Source organism: Rousettus aegyptiacus, unplaced genomic scaffold (genome assembly GCF_014176215.1).
Source record: "Rousettus aegyptiacus isolate mRouAeg1 unplaced genomic scaffold, mRouAeg1.p scaffold_m13_p_5, whole genome shotgun sequence".
NCBI lineage: Eukaryota > Metazoa > Chordata > Mammalia > Chiroptera > Pteropodidae > Rousettus > Rousettus aegyptiacus.
Window position 1 is genome coordinate 936370 of NW_023416308.1, and position 23464 is coordinate 959833.

At 65.0% G+C, this 23464-nt stretch overlaps 1 protein-coding gene across 5 annotated transcripts in view; it reads left to right on the forward strand.

Moving 5' to 3' along the window:
- Positions 1–23464, forward strand: part of RIMBP2 (RIMS binding protein 2) — a 130877-nt gene that overhangs the window by 12005 nt on the left and 95408 nt on the right. For 3 of the 5 annotated variants that reach the window (XM_016145986.2, XM_016145984.2, XM_016145980.2), the window contains exon 1: positions 724–1056. The exons of 1 other annotated variant lie outside the window; for it this stretch is intronic. The gene's annotated coding sequence lies outside the window, so the exon portion shown is untranslated. Of the gene's footprint in view, positions 1–723; positions 1057–2411; positions 3320–23464 lie in introns of those variants that run through there. One more of the 5 variants, XM_016145981.2, reaches the window with a different exon arrangement.

Here is a 23464-nt window from a genome sequence, read left to right on the forward strand (position 1 = left end):
ATTGTTTTCGGGGTTCGCCGAGTGGTAGCGGTCAGCACTCTGTCCCCCCTGATGTCCGAGTTGCTTTCTGTTGCCCAGTGGACCAGCTTTGTTGGCCCGTTCACCCGTCTGCACACGGGGGGTCACGTCCACCGCCGGCCGCCGCACCCTGCTGTCTGAGTCCCGGGAGCCCAGGCTCTGCCTGCAGACCGGAGGGGGCGGGGCGGGCGGCTGCTCCCTGTAGGCTCCCTGCCCGGCTGGAAACCCGTGTCCCACCGGCATGCCACGGTGCCCCGGCGCCGTCTCAGGGCCTGCGTGTCCCTGCACGGGCGGCCAGCCGTGCCGTGGCCCGGCCCGGGGCTTTCCTTCGGAGGGCCAAACCGCTCTGCAGCTTTAACCGGTGGGCTTTTCATTCTGGGCGGGAGAGTCTGCGTGCGTGGGGTCCAGGCACGGTTTCCTGGCTCTCGCTGTCCCACGCCAGCGTGGCTAGGTGGCTGGTGCGTCTGTGCCACAGCCTGGACCTCTGGGGGAGCGGGGACCGCCGCGATGGTCTCCTCTCCATGCTGGGGGCCTGGAGGACGAGGGGGCCGGCCAGCGGGTAAAGGCTGCGAAGCGGGGGTCTCCTAGCCGCCTGGGGGCGCACAGGGGGCGGAGTGACACCTTGGCTGGCTGCAGACGGGCTGCTGCTGGCCGCCAGCAGGGGACGTGGTGCGCGTTACTCCACCAGCCAGTCGCCGGCCAGAGCCCTGAGCCCTGCCGGGCTGAGGGAGCGTCGCGGCCTCCGCTTCTGCCCCCGCGTTTGGCCGCAGCGCAGCGGGAAGGAAGCCGGCAGTGAGGGAAAGCCATCTTGGTGTGTGTGTGCGCGCGTGTGTGTGTGTGTGTGTGTGTGTATGTGTGTGCGCGCGTGCGTGCGCGCGTGTGTGGCACTGACGTTTCACAGGCTCCCGGCCCTGCTGCATGGCGGATGACTCTCCCCCGCCCCCGCCCGCTCCCTCCCTCTCGCCCCCAGTTTGTAATCTGACACAGTCGACTGCAGTTGTCTCCTGAACCTCCGATCCTGGCGCTGCTGCGTGGAAGGTAGGCTGAGATTTGCTTTTCCCCCTAAAAATAGCCCTGCGTCCCTCACCTTCCCACACCGGGGCTGCGGTGGCGTTGGTCTCAGGGCCGCTGCCGGGCACTCTGCCCTGACAAAGTTTATTCCCAGCTGTCTGAGAATGCCCTTCAGCCAGGGTCCAGGTGGCCGCAGCTGCAGGGTGCTGAGGCTCCTGGTGCGGGAGCCGGAGCTCTTTCCACACCCTCCCTCCTGCCGTGCTGGACGGTGCTGCTGGGGCCCCAGGGCTCCGGGGGCCCATTTCCCAGGGCCAAGGCTAACCGGCCCCTCTCTCCCGTGGGGTTCCTCTTCCCCTCCTGCCCCCAGCTTTGCAGAAATCCCCTCGGGCAAAGTTTGACCTCATGCCGGGCCGTGCCCTCCTGACCCCAGGCCGTGATGCCCCATCGTTCAGAGGGAAGCCTCTTGGCTTTGGACGGGGTCTTCGTGCGGGGGTGGCTGCGGTGGGGAAGGGGCTGCGGGCCAGGAATCAGAGTTGGCTGTTTCCTCCACAGCGCGTCTCAGAGGCGGAATGCCGTGAGCGAGGGACCCGCACGTTAAGATTCTGTCAATTCATGTCCCTTGGACTGACTTGAATAATTTGTTTGTCAAAACAGATGTTCCCGGCAGAATGTGTGTGCGTGTGCGCGTGTGCCTGTGTGCACGCAGCAGGCTGTTTGCCCAGCAGACTGTGCCCTGCGAGCTGCATTTTCACCTGGAAATGCAGTGTTCACAGGACCACCTGCCCGGGGGGAAGTTGGCTTTGGGGGTCCGGGTGGGGACCGGGGTGTGGCTTGTTCTCCTGAAGCCGAGGCCTCTGTAGGAGCAGGTTTGCTCCTGTCCCCAGGGAGCCCACACAGGCTGTCCCCACATGGTCAGGCTGAGGTCTGGGCAGATGGGGCACACCCCTGTTATTGGGCTGGGGGCACGGGGGTCCCTGCAGGGGTCCCAGCCCTGTCTGCTGGGTCTCCATCCCAGCAGGTTCTTAGGATGCTGGGTGAGCCAGCAGGGTGGGGACCTGGGGAAGGGGAGGCGAGGGTGCCAGGTCCAGCCTGGCATCTCCGTGCATCACCTCCTTCCCCTGGAGAGAGACCCCACCTCATTCAGGGAGGACGAACGGCACGGATGGGAGCGAGCAGGCGAGGAGAGTGAGCCGGCTCTGAAAATGGCAGGTTGGATGGAGGGAGGGAGGAAGGCTGTCAGGGCCCGCGAGCCGCTGTGCCCGGGGGCGTGGAGTGCCTTGCTCTGTGGCCAGCGCCGGAGCCGGCGGTGGACGGGGCGCTGGCGGAGGGGCCACTGCAGAGCACCCCCCCCCCCCAACACCCACCCCCCACCGCAGCCTCTGGAGTTCGTTTCTGTCCTGGGCAGTGGCCAGCCCCTGAGAGCCGGGGTCCCCCCTCGGGGTGTTGCGTGCGGAGCCTCCAGGCCCATGGCTTCCGCGTGGGCCGGTGGTGCTGTGGGAAGGTAGCGAGGGCCCCATCCGCGGTGTGGGGTGACTGTCCAGGGCTGCACAGCCGGGCACGTGGCCTTGGACCCCGGACGTGGAGCAGCGTGTTTTGAGGTTGTTTGGAGAAGTGGCCGGCAGCTGATATTGCCACCTCCCCTTCTGAGAAGGTGACAAACTGGGTCAGGGGAAGGCTGACATCGTCGGCGTGCCGGGAAGGTGTGTGAGCTCCAGGGCTGCCCCCCACTCCTCGCCCGAGGGGTGTGTGTCCCGCTCGCCCAGAGCACGGATGCCGAGATGTGGGAGCCAGCACAGCCAGAGCCGGCGTGGGTGGTGCGGGACGCTCTAGGTGACGTGGTGCGCAGACGGGGCCGAGCGCTCCCAGCCGTTGAAACAGGGAAGCCGGCCACTTCAGCCGCCCCCTCCACTGCCACTTCCGGTCTCACTCGTTCGGCGCCGGCTCCTGGCGCCCGGGAGAGGACAGACTGCGCATGCCCGCCGAGGAGGGGGCAGCGAGGGGCCGAGCTCTGTCCCGAGCCGCCTGCGCTTCCCCTTGAGGACTCCTCCTCTGTGTTTTTGGAACAAAGCTTGGGGCTTCAATCAGAGCAGTGGCTCAGGTGGCAGTGAGCATCCGCGTCTGACCGAGCAGCTTTAGGGAGCCGTGAGTTTGTGTGTCTCCGTCCCCAGGGGTGCCGATGGTGCTGGTGGGGGACCCGCTTTGAGAACCTCTGGATTAGCGCAGGACCACCGGCGTGTAGGCGTCCATGGGAGGGTCCACCGTCTCTCAGTCTTTTGGCTGCAGGTGACAGGTGAGCAGTGCTGAAAACAGAGCCTGCCTCCCAAGTGGGTCTGTCTCCTGGGTGTCCAGCCGCCTGGGCCGGGGCCACCATCACGTCCTGGGTGTCCAACCCCTTGTGCCCATCATGTCCTGAGTGTCCAGCCGCCCGTGCCGGTGGCCGCTATCCAGTCCTGAGTGTCCAACACCCTGCGCCAGGGCCACCTTCATGGAGCCACCACTAGCAACTGCCCGGGTGGCAGCGGGGGCAGAGCCAGGCTCTCTGTGGTTCCCACGTCTGCTGGAGGGTTGGGATTGTGTGGTTCTGAGAGCCGGAGAAGGACTGGACTGGCAGTTCTGGTCAGTTCTGGATGAACTGGAGTGACTGACACCAACTTCTAGAACTTTCTGTTCTTCATTTCTCTGGTCCCTTTTGAATGAGATCATTGTATCCCTTGACCTGCGTTTCCCCAGCCTGCGCTTTGGGTCTGTCCCTTTGGAGAGCCGTCTGGTCATGTTGGGGAGCCTGCTCTGGCCGCCTGCCAAGGAGGAGCCGCGCCCTGCGCCTGGAGCCCCCGCCGCGGGTCCCACATGCTGCCCGGCCCCTACGTGCCGTCCTTGCTGGTCCCCGCCTGTCCCTTCCCTCTCCTCTCCCTATTTCGCTCCTTCCTTCCCCCCTCCCTCCCTCCCTCCCTTCCTCTCCCCTTCTCCCCTGGCCTCTCTGTGTCTTGCCTTCTACCCCGCCCGTCCCTGCTCCCTGTCCCTTCTCCATCACGGGCTACCCCTTCCGCATGCCTGCTATGGGACCGTGGACTTCAGTCTGTGCAGGTACCAGCGCCATTCTGTCCGTTGTTCTGATGACTGGGAACCCCATTCTTCTCTAGGCCTCGTTCCAATTTCCCCTTCTCATGTGACCCCGTGCGTCACAGCCCGCCCGTGCGGCCTGCCTACTTCTGGTTGGGCACTTCCAACTGCTGCTGAGTGTACCAGCGTCGTGGGCTGCGGTGTGCCCGCCCGTGCCCCAGTGAGGCGCCCGGAGGCTACACGAAGGGTGCTGGAGCAGGTCTCTGTAGGTGGCCCTTGTGGTCCTGCATGAGCGTCGCTCTGGGTGCATCTCAGAAGTGGGTGCTGGGCCTAGAGAGGCCTGCTTGTCTGGGCAAGGGCTTGTGGGTCCTGCCGAGCAGCCGGCTCCCCCTCCCCACGTCCCGCGAGGCGCTCACCTGCTTCCTGGTGTTTGCAGCAGCTTCCTGGAGCCCTGCCGGGGTAGAGAGAGCGAGGGAGAGTGGGGGGCAGCGTGGAGTCGGGCGGGTCTGCACAGGACAGAGAGAGCGAGCGGGTCTGCACAGGACAGGGCCGGGGCCCCTAAGAGGCAGGGAGGAGGGAGGTGTGGTGAGGCCCCCAGGCATATTGCTTGCCCGTGTGTCAGGGCCCTGTGGGTAATGGGTCTTCGCCTGTAGTACCAGATGTGGTTTTGGGGGTCACAGTTTCAGGTTAACCCCTGATTTCTGAAGTGACATTTTTAATCACCAAGAACCACTGAAAAGACTTGAAGAAAATATTTTTCATATAATTAGCTGTTACCGTGTCAGTCCTGGAATGCAGCCACTGTGACTTATTTATCTCTGTGCTCGGTGCTGAAGGCGGTGCGTTCATGTATTCATTCAGCAAACATCTGAGCGCCTGTGAAATACTAAGTAGCGTTTTAGGTGCTGGGAACAGATCAGCAAACAAGATAGATTGGGTCCCTGCTCTTATGGAGGTGATGGTCGTGCGTGCGTGCGTGCGTGTGTGTCAGACAAGCAGTCGAATAAATGACGAGAGACAGCCCAACTGAGGGAGCGCCGTGCAGAGTGTTACAACAGCCTGGTGTGAGGGGCGGGGGCTGGGCGGCCCCAGAAGGCCTCAGGGGAGGTGGCATTTAAGCTGAGCCAGGAGTGGTGCGAAAGGCCTGGCTGTGCAGACTGTGCAGCCCAGGGGGAGGCCCTGAGTGTTTGGGGGGGAAGGGGCTCTCACGGCTGCAGTTCTCACGGACGCCATGCAGGAAGTGCTGGAGCAGGTGGACGAGCAGGGGCCGAGGCCCCCACAGTCGCCCACAGACCCTCAGCGTCGGCGTGAGCCCCATGGCTGGACACCAGTGAGTGGGTGTTTTCTGTCAGCTCCACCCTCGGGGTGCTGTCCGTGGGGGTCCCTGCCTCCCTTCCGCCTGCCCCGCGCTGCCCTGCCCCCCGCCCAGCGTCCCCGCAGAGAAAACCTGGTCGTCTTGCTCTGGACCAGAGGCCTTTCGAGTGGGACTCGGAGCTGCTGCCCAGCTGGCGGAGCTGGCGGTGGGACTTCGGTGGCCGTGATGACAGTGTTTAGAACCAGCTGCTGCAGCTGGCTCAGCACCGCGCTTTCAGTCGGTGGTGGCGGTGGTTCTCACTGACTCGTGGTTTCTAAGCCGAGCGCCTCCCCACCGTGCTGCCGTGGGTCACCTGACCGTGGCCCGATCAGTGCGGGAAGAACGTGGGGCAGCAGGCCCACTAGCTGCTTTGTTCCCGTTGCCCCCGGGGGGCACTGGAGTTCCCTGTGAAGTTAGAAGCTCTGGGCTTCCAGGAGCTCAGTGTTCCGGGGCCGAGGCTGCGATCTGGACGTCGGCCTGCCTGGTCGGGACCTGCTCTGGGAGCGGGGACGCCGGGCAGCTCGGAGCCGGCCACCCCGTTCTGATGTCCTGGGGCTCGGGCAGCGTGCAAGGGGCCCCTCCACTGACACCCCAGTCACACAGACAGCCCCAGCCCAACCCGCAGCATGCGTCTGCATCGCGAGCTTGTTTTTTATTTTTTTTTAATGACAGCTTTTAATTTTTATCAGAAAGTAACGAATGCTCATTGTGGGAAAGTTAGAATGTATCAAAAAAAGCACGGAGAAGGAAACATATATCACTCATAATCCCATCACCCAGGCGCGACCACATTCTATCGGCGTGTTTTCCGAGGTTTTTCTCCATGAAGAATTTTTATGTAGTTGTTTTGAATTGTGTTTTTAAAAAACTTTACATGATAATATTGACATTTTTCCATGGCATGAAAACCTGCAAAAACATGCTCTCACGGCGCTATGTGATATTTCAACGAGGCTGTACCCCAGTTTACCGACCCCGCGTGACCATCCCGGCTCTTCCCATCCTCCCTGCCGCCACAGACGACGGACGGTTACCGCGTCCGATCTGCCGCTTCGCGGGTAACACTCGCGGGATGAGTGTTGCGGGAGGGTTTCCCGCGGCACCGAGCGCTGAGCGTGTCAGCCAGCCGTGGAGTTGGAGCACCGCACGGGACGGCCAGCCCCGAGGCCCTGCGCGCCTCCGCCCCCTGCGTTCCCTGGCCCTCCAGGTGAACCACACCGCCCTCCGCCGGACACGGCAGCCTGGGAGCCCGGAGTCACCGGACTTCTGGCCGCCCCCAGCCAAACAGCCACCGCGTCTCTTGGGCCTGCTCGACTTTGTCGCGCCCAAACGCCCAGCTCTTTCGGCCGCGGACGCAGTGTGCGCTCTCTGGCCGCTGGGCATGGCCGTGTGCTTTGTCTGCCCAAGCCCGAGGCCTCGCAAGATGGGCATTGCTGACCGTCAGGCCCACGTTACAGATGAGGAAGACAGGCGGTGACCCCTCCAAGATCACACGGCTAGGGTGGGCGGGCCAGATTCCGAACCCGCTCGGCCCAGCCTGAAGTGCGGCGAAGGCGGAGGGGCAGAACCAGACGGCCCCGTCGCCAGCGCGAGGACCTGGTGCTTGTTCTCATAAGAATAAAAGCGACCTCACAGGGTCCCTCTGGCTGCCGTGCGGCGAGGGGACTGTAGGGCACAGACAGACGCAGGAGGCCAGGGGGTGCTGAGACGGGGGGGTCCCAGCTCAGGCCGAGTGCGTGGCAGGGCCACAGTGAGAAGAGGTCGGATTCAGGGCGTGAAGGGAAAGCGGGGAGCAGCCCGTGAGGACAAGCGGGACGGCGTCTGGGAGGAAGCGGTGCGGGGCGGGGGGACCGGGGGCGGGGGGACCGGGGGCGGGGGGACCGCGGGCGGGGGGACCGCGGGCGGGGGACCGCGGCAGTGGCGCGCACCTGCCCCCAGCAGTGGTTCCCAGATCTTTCAGCAGCGCGGTGCCGGGGCGCGGGCACACGATGGAGCGCCGCTCCGCGCCAGGCCGGGCCGGGCGCCGACCCGCCGGGTGTGTCGTGAGGAGGCCGGACGCGAAGGGCCGCAGTGCGCTTTCACCCGTGGCGCATCCGCAGAGCGGGGGTGTGGGGCAGCGGGCGCCCCGGGCCAGTGGGGTTGAGGGCTGGGGATCAGGCTGCCCTAGCTACAGGGCGTTGGGTCCTTCCTGAGGCAGTGGGGGTGCCCTGTAGTGATGGGGGGATGGGGGCCCCTACCCGGGACATACTAAAACCATTAAGTAGCGTGCCGTAAATGGCCGGATGGATGGCGCATGGATTATGTCACGATATGTCTGTTTCTGCAGCCGGCGGCCACCACCCCCCCCGCCCCCGGCCAGCACCTGCCCTAAGAAGCCTGCGTGGGCCTGAGCGCAGGGTGGGGGCTCTCTCAGAGATCGGGGGCGGCGAGTGCTGGGCTCCGGGAGCTGCGCGGTTCCCTCAAGCGCTCTGTGGAGCGGGGACCCCCCACCCCCCCACACACAGGAAGCCAGAGTGTAGGGGTGGCCTCTTTGTCCCCTGCTGCAGCCCCCGCCTTCCTCGAGGAGGTCACAATTTGGAGGGCACGTGACCCTCCAGGCCCGGGCAGCCCCCGCCCCGGAGGCCGAGGCCCTGGCAGGGTACAGGCGGCGGGCACACGGGTGGACGGCGTGTGGCGCGGCCGGCTCCGTAGCCCCCAGCCGCCCCGCTTGCCACCAACCCAGCCTGTTCCAGCTCCCTGCGTCTCCTCGGGAGCAGAAGAGCAGCCTGTCACTTGAGGATAAATTCATCTCCTTGGTGTTTCCTTGGTCACTTCTGGGTTTCACACGGCGAATTTCTGTTGCGTGGAGGAGGAGGGCAGTGTACAGCATGGTCAGCTCAGAGGCGAGTGGAGTCTCAGCAGGATGGACCCAGATGTCCCCCTGCCCTGAATGCCGGGGGTGCTGGGGGGGGGCAGGAGGGGCTCTGCACGCGCCTGTCAGCGTCGGCGTGTGGGCCTGCCACATCGGGGTCCTTGGTGCCTCCCGAACACGTCCCCCGTGGCTGAAGCCACCACGCCGCTGGGAGTCCCGTCACGGCAGCACCGGGCACCCTGGCCGGCGTCTGTCATCCCTCCCCGTGTGCCAGGCCGGCTCCTAGTGCGTCACCTCGGTTACCTCACTTAGGCGTCAGAAGGACCCCGTAAGGCAGGTCATTCTCTGCATCTTGAAGATGGGGGACTGAGACCCGGGGAGGCAGGTCACCCACCCAAGTCCATGGGCCAGGGGGTGGTGCCCCACGGTTCACTGAGGCTGGGGCAGAGCGCACGCCCCGTCCGTGGGGCTGCACGGCCAGAGGGGTGGGCCGCGCGGTCTGGGCCACCTGCAGGGGTCGTTCCCACGCCCCGGTGTGTCTGAAGTGGCCGCCTCAGTGGCATCAAATGCGGTCGGACGGAGCCTGGAGTCAGACTGGCTCGTTCTGGCCTTGGCCCTGTGATGTCCTAGCTGTGCAGCCGCAGGTGCACTTCTTAGCCTCTCTGGGCGTCTGTTTTCCGACCTGTGAGATGGGAGGGCAGTGGCGTCTGCCTCCTCAGAGGGTCGCCGTCGAACGAGCTGAGACGGGAAAGCGCCGGGCCCTGGCGAGCGCTCAGCAAATGCCGTCGCCGCCGTCCAGACGGGGCTGCAGGCGGGGCGGCCTGGCGCGTGAAGCGGTGCGGGGACGCGGGGTGTCCCCAGCGGGGCCTGGCAGGGCGTGAGGGCCGGCGACTGCCAGCCCTGGTTACCGCGGCCGGCGTGCGTGGACTCCAACCAGGCCAGTCCTTAGGGTGATCGTGGCGTTAGCGGGGTGCCGTCGGCGGGCCCCAGTGTGGCGGGGTCCCCTGTGCCTCAGTGATGGGGACCCTCTCCCGCACGCCTGCCCCAGGGGGCGTGTTCTTGGTATGCCCCGCTCATGTCGCCGGACCGACCCACGCGCGGCCAGCCCCGCGACGCCTGTGCCCTCGTCCCACACCGCAGGAGAGTGTCACCATCCCCCTGCTCTCGGTGACGTGCCTGTGGGGGCGTGCAGGTTGCATCCTGTGGCAGGTGGAGCTCAGCCAGGCTCACGTGCGCTTCTCCGCTAGGCGCTGCGTTGACCTGGGCGCCGCTCTGTAGGAGCCCGACCCCCGGCCGAGTGTGCAGGGCGCAGCGGCCGTGAGCGCAGGTGCCCGTCACGCTGCTCCTGTGAAGCTTGTTGACGCCCGTCCTCTGAGCGCGGCAGCCCAGGTGTTAGAGGCGCCTCCGCTGCTCGTTCGTCTTCCTTTCCTACGAGCAGAGCCGCCCGAAATATGTGCGAGGAGAGGGTGGTGTGGGAGAGAGGGGCTTTCGCTCGGAGGACAGTATGTGTCATGTGACCCTGCACTGGCTGAAGAGCTCCGATGACACTGGCTTCGGCCCCGCTTCGTGCGCGGCCTCCGGTAGTGCCTGCCGTGGGGGCCCTGCCCGGCGGCCTCGGGGCACAGGACTTCTGCAGGCCGGGCCAGCCTGAGTGTCCGCGGCCTCTCCCGGCGCTGCACAGCGAGCCCCAGGTGCTGTGGGAGCCAAGGGACGGGGGAGCAGCACGGCCGGTCACAGCCGGCAGTGGAAACGGGACCGACGCTGGTCGACGTGGGGGCGGCTGTCCAGGCCCCACCCCGTCACGGCTCGGCGGCTCACCGGCGCGGGAGTGACACGCGGGCACGTGGGCCTCCTCTCTCCCCGGAAGTGGCCCACTGGAGCTCTGGGCTCAGGTCTCGGATTCGTAGGTGACGCGTGGGGAGCTCGGGGCGGGCGCTTCCAGAGCGGGGGTGTTAGAGTCACACGGGGCGTCCCGAGCTTGGCTTCCGCAGCACCCGGGCCTCCCGTGAGCGTGCTGAGTGCGGGCGATTCTGCACCCGCCTCGCTCGCGGGTCCCTGGAGCTGGCTGGACGCCCCCCCACCCCCGGGTGCCAGCGTCATCTCCCTTCTTGCCCTACTTGTCGAAGCTCGCATGCTACTGACTTAATGTCTTTTTTCAATGAGCTCATTTTCCTTTTTAAAGACACTTATGTAGGCTAAAAATAAACAAACGAGATTTTATGTGGTTACCATAAATGAAATCTTTATATCATCTTAAATGAACTCGGTCTGCCAACGAAGACAGCGAGGGGAAGAGAAATCTAACCGTCTCTCTAACCGCTCCCCGTGAGGCCGGTCCCTCCGGGTAGGGGTCGGCGAGCGTGGGAAGCTGACAGGGCCCAGGTGAGACCTCCTCCGGGAGGAGCCCATGGAGGAGAGTGGAAACAGCCACCTCCTCACTCTCCGAGTTCGTGTTACTTGATGGCACCGCCGAGTAACGGTGGTGATAATGCTATAGCCATGAAACGCCGTGACCGCTCGCAGTGGCATTCAGCACCGTGTGCCCTGCCGTGCCATCGACACTCTGCAGACGCCAGCTCGTTACATCTTTCCGGCGGCCCTACCGAGTAGGTGTGGCAGGCTGAATGTGGCCCCCCAAAGATGCACCCACGCCCCACTCCCTGAGCCGTGACTATTAACCTCGTAGGACACAAGAGTGACTGACCTGTGTGGTGAAAGATGCCATCGGGGCGAGGGCCTCGCGAGGAGGCGCCCGGTGGCCCTGAGTGCTGTCGCCATGTGCAGGAGGGAGGCAGCCACGCAACCACGAGGGAGAGGCTGGAGGGGTGTGGCCACCAGCCAGGAGGCCTGGAGCCCCCAGAAGCTGGAAGGGGCAGGAGGCTCCTCCCCAGGGCCCCTCGAGGCCTGGTTTCTGATTCCGGCATCTAGACCTGTTGAGGGTGAGTTTCTGTGGTCGTAAGCCACTCAGGTTGCTGTGAGTCGTCACGGCAGCCACCGGAGATCACACTGTCACCACCGTGGAGGCAAAGGGGCTGAGGGCCCACGGCCAGAAAGCGGCGAAGCCGGGTTCAAGCCAGGTGGGTGCCCCCGGAGGGGTCCAGGAGTCTCCGACGTCCCCAGGCGGCACAGCCCGGACCACGGTGCTCTCGGAGGGCGTCGGCACTTGGCAAAACTCACCTGCAGAGCCGGACTCTGAGAAGACGCGTCGGGAAGTGGAAAGCGAGTCGATGGCGTCTGGCCTGGTAGGCTGAGGCTCGAGGTCGTCTCTCTGCTTTTCAAACTGGAGGCCGCGAGCTCTCCTCTCAAAGCCGGGGAGGAGGGGGCTTGGCAGAGGCTTCCTCCAGGCCCACGCTGCGGTTCCCCTCAGCCCTGCCCCCGCCTGCTCCCTCCCGTGGTCCTGGTGCTGGGTGTGTGTGTGGGGGGGGGTTGCGGGGAGCGCACGTTTGGCCCCCACCCGCTTCCAGAGGTAGCTGAGGTTTAGATCGTGGCTCGTCTGATGGAGGGAGCCCCAGTGGGCATTTTGGGCACAGAAGGGGGGTAGTGAAGGGGACTTGGCTGGCATTCCATGAAATACCACCAAAGTAGATGGTCCAGCACGTCACAGAGGACACACACCTGCATCCCCCATGATTGGACCCAGGCCTCTGCCTCAGTTGTGGGGTTTGGGCGAGGACCTCCCTCCTTGCTTCTCGATCCTCCTGTCCCTCACCCCCTCCCTGCATTCCCCGCACTGCTCAGTTATGGGGTGAGATCTGATTTTTCTTTCTTATCTCCTGGGAAACTGCATTTCAGAACATCAGCACACAAACCGCCCCAGGACCCCATGCCCTAAGCCGTTGTCCCTTACTCAGTGTGAGAGACAGAGCCCCAAAGGCTGTAGGGACAGCTTGTGTGTAGGAGGCTAATCAGAGTCACGTGACGGCTAATGCTCCTCAAACCCCAATTATGGCCGGACCCAGCAGCCGCCCAGAGCCAGGCCGGCAGCCCCCAGGGGATGGTCCTCCCTCCCAGCCACAGGGAGCGGGCTGGGTGTGGGGGGGGGGCAGGGCGGCTCAGGAAGAGCATGGTGGTTGGCGAAGCGATGGTCCCTCCAGGTTTCAGGAGCCGCTGATGGTTCGCAGAACCGGTCCTGCCTGAATTCTGTGCCTTAGGGGGCGCGTGTCGGGGCCTCCCGGCTGCGTGTGATCTTGCCTTGCCGTGGGGGCGCGGCCTGTGGCTCGTGCCTGGGGCACAGACCCTGCGGCGGGCGCGGCCTGTGGCTCGTGCCTGGGGCACAGACCCTGCGGCCGAGTCAGAGCCGGCGCTCGCGTGCGTGCCCTGGGCAAGGTCCGCGTGTGCGCTGCCCGGGAGCGTGGCTCGGAGCCACGCGCTCTGGCCGACGGCCGCCCTCGCTTTACCCTCCCCGCGGTGCCCGTGCCGGCCGCGCGTGCCAGGCGCCGCGGTGTCCCTGCCTCGTTCCGCGCCTGGTCATCCGGAGCTTAGTGGGGGAGGCAAGCGGGCAGGGGAGTGGACGCTGCGGACGCCGCGGGGCCCGGGCAGCGGCCGTCGCCCTCGCGGACGTCCTTTCTCCTTCGGGAGGAACGCCGCAGCGCGAGGTGCGCGGGGCGTGACGCACACGTGTGTACTCAGCGTTCGTGACTCCGTGCGCAGTGGCGGCTTCATTCTGGAGAGGCGAGGCTTTCGGGGACCGGCCAGCGGGAGCACGCCGCCCTCCTTCTCCGTGGCACTCTCGCCGGCAGCCGGTCCCTGGCCAGCTCGCGGCCGGGCCGCGGGCCAGGCCTCCGCGCCCAGCGTGCGCGCGGCGCCCGTCTGCACACAGGTCCGCCAAGCCGCCGCCTGCTCCTCGCTGCTCTTTCTCTGCCCCGCCCCCCCCCCCACCGTTTCCAGTTCACACCCTGGTTCCTTAGAGTCACAGAAGCCATCTGTTCCCCAGCCCCTGGCTGCGAGGCCCTCGAGTGGCGTCCCGCCAGCTGGCAGGTGACACTCTGGCGGGTGGAAGACGGGGCCCCGGCTCCCGACGGCTGCGCGCCTCCCCGCTGACGTGAGCGCCGGGCCGCGCGGCCGTGCCAGGCGGCAGCTTCCTCGGCGGGGCCTCCTCCTGGCAGACGCAGCCCCGCCTCGGCCTGGCTTTGGCGCTTTGTCTCCGCGGCGGAGTAGCGTGCGGCCGGCAGTGCGAAGGGGTGAAGGCGTGTGGGAGGAGAACGGGCGGCGTTAACAGTGTTGATGTAGACGCCCCGATGAGCCCGGCACACATGTTGCGTTTTCAGTTTTGAACTCATTGCCGATATTGAAGGCTGAGCGCAAAAGTTTCCCATGACATTCCAGATTTTGGCAGTTTTCCTGGAAGAAATCAGAGGTTCCGGGAGCAGATTCTGTGTGCCACCGTCGGCTTCGTTCACCCTCGTCACCTGCCAGCGTGCTGGCCTCTGGCTCCGGCCTCTGCTCTAGGGTTTGCTGTTGACGCCCCAAGTTGGGTTCTTGCTCAGCTGGCGACTCGGCCAGGCCACGCACCCCTCCCTCTGCGCTGCGCGTCTGTCTGTGTGACCCGGGGAGGGGCCGTGCCCGAAGAGCTGTGACAGCCTGGAAGGGCGCCCGCGCGTCCGGAAGTGCAGGGCGTGGCTCCTCGCGCCGTGCGCCTGTGACCCCTCCCCCCGCCCCGCGGCCCACCCCGCGCACGTGGCGTTCGCCCCCTTCAGACTCGCTGGTGCAAACCGGCGTGTTTCCATCAACAGTCTCGCCTAGCGGGCGCGCTGATCGACTTGGCGTTGTGCTGCGTGACCCCGGCCTGGCCAGACGCCGGGCTCTGTCCCATTCCCATCTGGCTCAGGGAAGGGTTTGACGTCCTGGCCGGAATGGCCTTCGCATGCTCGGAGCGTGGACGGGAGAGTTGGGGACACCCTGAGCTGTGCAACCTTCGGGCGTCTGTGGGGCGGTAAGCCCGCCCTGGAGCTGGGGACAGTGCCACGTGCCCCTCCACTCCCTGAAGTCACGTCGCATCACGTCTCAATTATGTCCAAGAGCGAGTAAGCGGAGATGCCGGTCCGTCAGCTGTTACGTCCTTTGCTTTGTCTGACAGGTGGTTGTCTCCCGAGTGGCATTTTCTCCCGAGCCGCTCCGGTCTGCAGCGTCTTTGAGCATGGTGCGCTTCGCGTGCAGCCCGGGGCACCCTTCCGTCATTCACTCCTTCGCGCCTCACCTAGGGGACCTGAGCAGTGCCCGAAGGTTGTGGTGGTTGCGGTGTGGGGGCGCGGGAGGGCGTGCTGCTGGGGTCTCGTCGCCCAGGCCCGGGCGTCGGCGGTGCCGTGGGCGGGCGCCGAACCCGCACCGCGCCTTCTTTCCCACAGGCGCTGTCTGGGCACGGGGACGAGGCGGCCCGTGACGTGGGGAGGGCCTCGGGCTCACGGCGCTCACGCTCTAGTGGCAGAAGCGGCCGAGAGGCAGCTGCCTCCCCAGACCAGCGTCCCCGTGGCAGAGGACACGAACCGGGGCGGCTGGAGGGGACTGCGTCGGGCCGCGCGGCGTGGGGAGCCCTCGTCGCCGAGGCCACACCTCAGTCAGGAGTGGTGTCACCTGAGACAGGACAGAGGCTCACCCGCGCTTAGGCAACGGGTGCAACCGCTCACCCGGTCAGGGCCCGGAAGCGGGAGGCCGCCGGCCCGGGGCCTCTGGGCGCCTCGCGTGTGCGCCTCGTGGTCTCGCGCGCCCGTCTGCACGCGTGGTCGCGGGTGGGGGGCCGCGCGCTCTGCGTCGTGTGGAAACGCGCACTGCGTCTGGAGGACGCCCCTCAGCGCCCCGGGAGTGGGCGCGGCCTTAGCCTTACGCCTCACGGTTGGGGCACCTGGAAGGAGCCACAGCATGTCCGCGCCCCCTTCTGCTCTGGCTGGGCCTTAGAGGATGTGTGGGGTGCGGGCCGACGCCGAGAGGGGGCACACCCCGCCTGGGGGCGGCCCAGGCCGAGGCCCCGGGGGCAGAAGTGGCCGAGCGGAAGCAGGCCAGAGCAAGCCGGCTCGGCCTGAGGGGCGGTGGCCCCCCCCCCCCACGGAGGCGGGGTGGACAGTTCGCCGGCACAGGTTGGAGAGGTGGTGACGGGGCGGGGAGAAGACCGGAGGCAGCAGAGGGTGGCGGTGCCCGCGGGGCTCGGAGCCCCTCTTCACGTGCGCACTGGCCTCCTCCACCTGCCCGCTGACCTCCGGGCGGCTCCGGGCCCCTTTCGGGCTGGCCTCAGCCCTGAGGACGCGGTGGCCGCTGGCCTGAGTGGGGAGCGGGGCCGTCCCGGTCACAATGTCGGCCTCTCCCTGCACAGACGCCCTCGGAGGGCGCGTGGTTGCTCGTTATGAAATGGCCCCAGCCTGGCTCCCACGGGGACTCAGGGCCACCGCGAGCTACTGTCACAGCCTTGCCCATAAATACTTAAATGGCAGTTCAGCTTTCAGACCCGGCCGTCAGGGGCAGAGATCAGGCTTCGCGACCTGCCGGCAGTTTACACAGTGAAATCGGATTCTCTCGGTCTTTTCTCCCCGCGCCGTTGTTCCCGTTTCTGCACAGTCGAGATGGCGGCGTCTGTGCCCAGCGCGGAATCGAGGCCGTGCAGGGGTCTCTGCACCTCCTGCGAGTGTGGAAAGGTGGAGAGCAGGGTGCGTCTCCCTGCAGAGCCTGGCGCGCGCCCCGTCTTGAGCCGGTGTTTCGGGCCCGCTCCCGACGCGGCCGGCAGCAGGCCGTCGTTGCCTTTGCTGGAGCAGGACTCGGGGACCCTCGAAGGCGAGACACGTGCCCTGCGCCGCACCGGACCTTCCTGCACCGGGCCGACCTCCCCGGGCTGCCTCCAGCTGCTGGGTGCTGTGGCCGCCTCGCACCCCCGAGCTGTCCGTGGTCGGTGCCGGGAAGGTCGCGCGCAGACGCGGAGCGGGGATGGGGGGAGACCAGCGCCTCGGGGCCCACGCTACGTGGTGAACACGTTCTGCTCCCGAGCGCACGTGCACGTGAGGCAGGCGTGGCGCACGCCTGCCTGGTCCGGCTCCGGCTCGGGGTGTTCTCCGCACAGGCGAGCCGAAAGCCAGGTAACGCGCACGCCCAGGGGAAGTTTAAAGAGCAGCGCAGCGGGCCGCTGCCTCGAGCGGCGCCGGCGGCCGGGACGCACGTGCCTCCTGAAGGACGGTTAACGCTATTCGGCTGAACGGGAGGGACCGTGAACGTTCTAAAACAAAACTGCATTTGTTCGCGCCTGCCCCTGCCAAACCCTCTCCACGAGGCTGCTTTGTCCCCGTCCCCTCGGGTGAGATCGCGGGCTGATGCCATTGGCTTTTCCCGGACGGTGGACACCCCTCTTTGTCCCTGGTGTCCAAGCAGCACTTTGGTTGTCAGACTGCCCAGTCCCACGTCCCGCCTCGTTTAAACCTGACGCCTTCCCTGTCTCCTGTCGGGGCGGGGTTTGGTCGTATGCCCGTAGGGTGTGTACGCAGAGGCCTCGCTGCTTCTGTTTCCCGGCTGCCACTTGGCATTATTTGCGTGAGCGTTAGTATTTAAAATTGGGGGGCGGGAGTCAGAGAAACACAAAGCTGCTGGAGTCTTTAGAGGTTAAGGGTGACGAGAGCCCTGCGTGCTAAGACCAGCGAGCTTTCCCTGGGAAGGGCCAGGTAGTGAAGATGTCACTTGGGGTGTGTCCAGTCTAAGTCGCGGTGACTCGGCTTGGCTGCAGATCACGTGGCTGTGACCGTGTGCCAGCAGCACTTATGGACAAAAGCAGGTGGAGGGCCATTGCCTCCTGACTTTTGTGGCAGAGCAATGCCCGGGATCGGAGGAAAACATACAGCTTTAGGTCCTCCTAGTTTAAAAACAGCATTAAAAACATAAAACAAGTTAACCAAAATACTGAACAGTGGAAACTAGAAGGCTAACAGAATAAAGCAGAAACGGAGGGCAAGAGTGAACAAAGGGGAAAGCGGAGAATAATGGATTAGCAAACGACAGCAGAACTGGCCCACAGCCTCCGGGGCTCGTTTCTTTCTTTCTTTCTTTCTTTTTTTAATTTTAGCAACTAAGATGTTTTGAATTTCCAAACATTGTATTTATGTCAGCAAACTTGCAGAAGATTCTAACTGTTAAGACACGGGATTCTGTTTGGCGCTGCTGGTTTTCTTTAAAAGCGCAGTAATCCCGCAAGTGTTGAAAGTCCAGTTCAGAGACACGCGTGGTTAGGAACCCTTTGCCTAAGATAGTCAGCAAGGGCTGTTTGTCGAAGAGGCTAACAGAAAGGAAGACTCCACTCGAAGGCTGTTTCCAGATTCCATCCAGGGGAGCTTTGGGTGCCCCCCAGGGCCACACCGAGCAGTTCTGTAGCCCGGGCTGGCTGTGCCTGAGGGCGGGGGGCACCGCGGGCAAACTCCAGGGCCTGGGGGTGGCCTGCGGGCTGGCACTCTGCGTCCTGTTCATCCTCACTGCGTGACCGTGCGTAACTCATCCTCAGTGCTGCTCAGTCCCCTCACGTGGAAAACGGGAATGCCAGCAGGGCGGCGGGGTTAAAGGCTCCACGCAGCTGCCGTGCTCAGAGCCCGGCCTGGCGCCCGGGGAGGATCGATGAGTGCCAGTCAGTGTCGTTACTGTCATCACACTGCCTGTCTCGTCACCGTCCGCACCTCTCTCGAGCGGTCTGTCTGTCTGGGCACGGAGGCCCCGGGCAGCCGCGCTGCGCGCTTCCCTCGCGGCCCGGCATCCCACGCAGGGGCCCCCGGGAGCCCCCGGGAGCCGCTCCTCTGCGGAGTGGGGTTGGAAGTGCCCCTGTCTCCGGGACACATAACCCAGGTGTCCCTCACAGAACCGACATGGGGACTTCTGCTTGTTTTATTCATTTATTTATTTTTACCAAGACCATATAAATTTTGTGTAAGAAAACTGCTTGAAATCTCTCTGATATTTTCCTCCAAGATCAAGAGGCTTGTGTTTATTCCCAGCAACTTCTGTTCAGGGCACAGGCCTGCACTATAAAATACAAACTGTGGGGGCAAGTGCTTTCTTTGAAGGGGAAGTCCTTCCCCCGTCACTCCAGAGAAGCGCTGGGCCACGTGAGAACCTCAGTGAATCGAGGGAAGGGGCCTGGGCACAGTTGGGTTAACGCAGGGCAAAAGAGTGGGGTCAGCATGATGCCGGGACAGGGAGCCGCGGCAGCTGGGCCTGCGGGAGCGGGCACCTGGAGCGGCGGTGCGCCCGGTGACAGCCGCAGCTGGGGTCTCCTGACGCCCTTTAGTGTCTGTAGGTGGTCCCGGGACCTGTCCACAGGGCGCCGTCCCGGCTGCTCCCGACACGAACTGTATGGTCAGGATGACGGGGACCGTGTGCCTGGGTGACGGGGACCGTGTGCCTGCGTGCCGGGGACCGTGTGCCTGCCTGCCCGGGACCGTGTGCCTGGGTGACGGGGACCGTGTGCCTGCGTGCCGGGGACCGTGTGCCTGCGTGACGGGGACCGTGTGCCTGGGTGACGGGGACCGCGTGCCTGCGTGCCAGGGACTGTGTGCCTACGTGACGGGGACCGCGTGGCCTGCGTGACGGGCCAGGGTGCGCGTGAGCTCCACCAAGTCCACCTCGTGAGCTCGGTCCATGTGCTTCGTGTGCTGGAGCTTCCGTCCCCGCTGGGACCCCAGTTTGGCCGTTTGGGGCAGGGCTCCTCTGGGGATGGCCAGCCTGACCACAGCCGGCCCTGAGGGTGGCAGGTGAGGTGCAGGACCGGGGCTTGGAGCTCGTAGGACGGGTCTGGTCCAAGACGCTCAACCTGAGCAGCCAGCCAGGCGGGGCGTGTGCATGCGCGGTCAGGTGACGTGCGCGGCAGTGCCCCCCGCAGGGCCCCCTGCCCTCCCGCGACGCCAGGACCAACACTCCCCAGTCTGCCTTTCTGTGTTACGCCGCACGTGATTCCTGGGCACTGATGAGGCCCCGCAGCCCTCAAGGCTGATGAGCCCAGAGAGGAGTCAAGTGCAGCAATTATGAGGCTGACAAGGGGACAGGCAGCTGGAGTCCTAGTCCGAAAGCAGGCCGGCACGGCGTGGGCTTCGTGTCCACTGAGTCATGGAACCGTTCTCCAGCCACCGCCGTGCGGTCGGCGGGCCCGGTCTGGCTCACCGCGTAGCACTTTCTCTGAAACGGCAACAGCAGGGTAGGACTCAGCACCGCCTGGTGCTCCTGTGTCCTTGTGATCACGACGTTGCATCTTTAAGTGGCTCAGAAAAAGCCGGGGACCCCTGAAGCACGAAGGGCAGGCCACGGCGGGTTAAGCGGCGGCGCGCTGAGGCCGTCGCCCGGTGCGTGGGAGCCGCTCCGGGGCCTGGGGGCTGCCGCGGCGACGTGGCTCCGCGTGTGTGGGCCACGTCCTCTGCCGCCTCGTGCCACTCCCAGCTCTTTTCTAGCGTGGAAGCCTCCCGTTTAATACTCCCAAAGGCCCCCCTGTGGCGGTGGGTTTTCTCATGCGTGGAGAAGAGCCTGTTTTGACTTTGGAAGCACTGGCCTCAGGAGCCCTCCCTTTGCCCTCGGCCCGTGGGGGCCTCCGACGGCCGCCTGCGCCCCGTGGGCGGCGCTGCGGCCAGACTGCCACGCTCGGGGCCCGAGCCGTGTCACCGCGAGGTGGCGGTGCCTCTGCGTCTTCACTTGCGGCGTGCCCGGGTCGTCACGGTGCCCGCCTCGGGGTCCTTCGAGGACCCGGTGACACGCCACGGGAGAGGCCTTCGGGCGCGGCGCACACTCACAGCGTTAGCAGCGCGGTTCACACCCATCGGGAACCAGTAAACGCAGAGCCGAGTTCCCGAAGTAACTGTTTTAGGAAATTGCAGCTCGCGCCGAGCTTCGGCGAGGGACGCCCGTGAGCGGGGCCCGTGTTGGCTGGGTGCAGGGCGCTGCACCCAGCCGCGGCGGTGGCGGGGGGGGGGCCTCTCCCGCGCTTCAGAGCCTTTCCTCGAGCAGCAGCAGCGCCTCCACACGGCGGGTCCCCTCCCTGCCTCCACGGGGCGGGTGAGCTAAGGCGCGGTTGCCCGCGAGGGGCGTGGGGCGAGCCGCGGAGATGCGTGCACCGCCCGGAGGACGCGCGGGCGAGTAGCTCACAGCCGCGGGCGAGGGCCAGCGAGGCGCCGGCCGTGCGCCCCCCGCGCCCCAGACCCGCTTCCTCGCAGGAGCCCCCGCGCTCCTCCTGGGGGGGGGTCATCTCGGCTTTCACTTCTCACTTGGCAACCTCACGGCTGTCATTCACGGTCAAACGGAAACACAGGAAATAAAACCTTTCATCCAGCAAATGGTCGTGAGCACTTCTGTGAGCCAGGCGTCCTGCTGAGGACTGGGGGTGCAGGATGGCACTGTCGTCCCCAACCCCTGCCCTCGAGGGTGTGCGTCCACCTGGGCACGTTGCGTGAGCTCAGCACGGTGAGGTGGGGGAGCCCCTGACCCCGGGCGGGCTAGGTGCTTGTCCTTACGAAAGAACGGTGATTAGCATTAGGGGGACCTTTTGGGTCACTTAAAAAAATCAATAGATTTTTCAAAATGATGACTTTAGGGTTACAAAAAAGTTGCTCGGAAAGGACATTTCCCCCTCGCCCCCCGTCTCACACGACTTGCGTCAGGCGGCACAGCTGTTACGGTCGCTAAGCCTGAACTGGCACGTCGTCAGCTGCGGGGCTCACGGCACGGCTCACTCTGGGTGCTGCGCTCCGTGGATTGGGCCGTGATGAGCCTGAGTCCCCCGCGAGTCGTCACACCGCCCCAGGTCCCCTCTGCTCATCCCACCCGACAGCCCCCATCTTTTTACCGCCTCAGCCTTGCGTTTTCCGGAGCATCTTTCACTTAGTCACACACACCTAAGGTCCCTCCATGTCTCTTCATGGCCTGACAGCTCATTTCGTTTTCGCATGGAATGGTATTCCCTTGTCTGGATGGACCACAGTGTTTTTATCGAAGGGCATCGTGGTTGCTTGTGGGTTTCTTTACAGCGAATGCCAACCAATAGTGCCAGACGGGGCAGCTTCAGTGTGGGCTAGTCCAGGGAGACCGGGGCCCGGGGCAGAGACGTTAGGGATGTGTATGCTGTCGGACATGGATCGATGACTCGCAGGACATCACCGAGTGTCAACCTGCAGCAAATAGATACAGTGTGTCATTTACGAAGGAAGTTGAGAGGGGTGGCCCTCAGGGGCCGTTATAACCTGTGGTCATTAAATTTGCATATTTCAAAGGTAGTTTGCTCAACTATCCATCCAATGCCAAAAACATCGACCAATTTTGCCAAGTAACTTTAAGAATATCTTAATTAAAGCTAACAGAGCTGGTACGATCCAGGTTACCAGAGCCGGCTCAGTCTTTCTTCCCCTCCGCACGGGCTGTGCACTGCGAGGCCCGGTCCCGGCCGGGGGTGGTGGGGCCGCTGCACGCAGGACGTCCCGCCGAGCTGCTGCGGCTCCAGCCGCCGTCCTTCGGGACTGTTCGAATCGACCCTCTCAGTCTTCCCCCAGCGAACCAGGGACGGCGGTGGCAAGCCGCCAGCTCATTGACCCCGGACGCCTCCTCTGTGGCCAGGCGTCTGTCCCCATTACGTGATTGTCGTCATGGCCCCCACTACGGCCATCACTTCTAGAGCTCTCTGATTTCATGACTGATTACGTCAAAATATTGTGGTTTCTCCAGTGTACTGTGCTACTTCATTCATTCATTCTTTTACTCAGCAAATGTTTCTTGAGCAGTTACTATGTTCCAGACACTAGCCTCGGGACAGGGGGCAGCGGGAGGGAGAAGGGCTCTGCCCTCTGAGTCCGTACCTGTTAATGGACAGCTGGGGACAGACATTCAGGACTGCTTGGTGGGGTGGGGGCGGTGGACGCCGAGTGCTTTAGACGACGGCCAGACCGCCTCCGTGCAGAGGTGGGGCGCGAGCCACGAGCCGAGGACAGGAGGGCGTGGGCTGGCGACAGGAGGGCTCGGTTCTCAGAACAGCCGGGGAGAGCGCCAGCGTCTCCGTGGTGCGGGGTCTTGTTCCCGCCCCTCGGCGCCCTGCCCGCCAGCCCGGTCCCGTGGTGAGGCCGGTGCGCACAGAGCCATGGCCCCACGCCAGACGCCGCGTGAGCAGGAGAGACCTGTCCTCCCGGCTGCCGGCGTTGGAGGGCACTGGCGCCCGACCGCGCCGTGTGCCGAGGCAGCACCGAGCGCGGGGGCTTCGTGCGTCTGGCAGCTGCTGGGGCCGACACTCAGGGCGCAGGGAGGGCCCCCGACGGCGGCGGGGCTCGTGCTCTCGGGCAGAGGTGGGGTGCCAGGCTGCCGGGCGTGGGCCTCGCAGCGGCCACCGGCCTCCCGGCACCAGGAGCGGAGCGTGTGGGCTGTCGGGTGGCTTCGGGGGGGTCGTGCCAACTGAGAGCGAGGGGAACCCTGGCCCAGGACACACTGGCAGGAGGGCGTCCCGGGGCCAGACTCGGCTCTGTGGGGAGGGGCCGGGCTCGCGGGGCGCGGGGAGGGCTGCGTGTGACCGAGCAGAAATCGGGTTTGCATCCTCAGGAAATGGTGAGCAGGAGGCCCGGGCGGCCGCAGGACCTGCCCGGGGAGGCGGCTGCCCAGCCGTGCTCTCGGGGACGCACTGGAGGCTGGCCGCCTCACCTGACTCGTTCTCCCTCTGCGTGGCGAGCCGCTCTGGATCACATGACGTCTCAGTGAGTGCCGTTACCCCCGGGCACGGGGGAGCCGCCGTTGTCAGGACAGTGCTTATAAAGCATTAACCACAGTGAGCCTGTGAGACGGACCAGCCCCTGCCCGGCTTCCTCGCCCCTCACGCTCCTGCTGATGCCCAAGCATTCCCAGCTTCTCTGTCCCGTGCTTCCCTCAAGAGAGCAGGGAGCACTCGCTGCACCCTGGCTTCCTCTCCCAAGGGTGCGGTCCCGTGTGGGACCCTCTCTGTATTTGGGTTGGGGAGAGCAAGATTGAGGAAAAGAAGTCAGCGTCTTGTAACATTGCTCATCGTCAAAACCAAATTTCACCGACGGCTCTGGTGGCCACGTCCCTTCATCTGCGTGGCTCACTGTGACAGGTGCCTGCAGTTCCTGTGTGGGGATCGGATTACGTCCTGTTCAGCTGACACAAAGCAGTTCCTGGTTGGCCGGGTGGGTCATGAATAAGTAAACAGCCTCCCTGCCCAGCACACACACCGGGCTGGGAGAGGC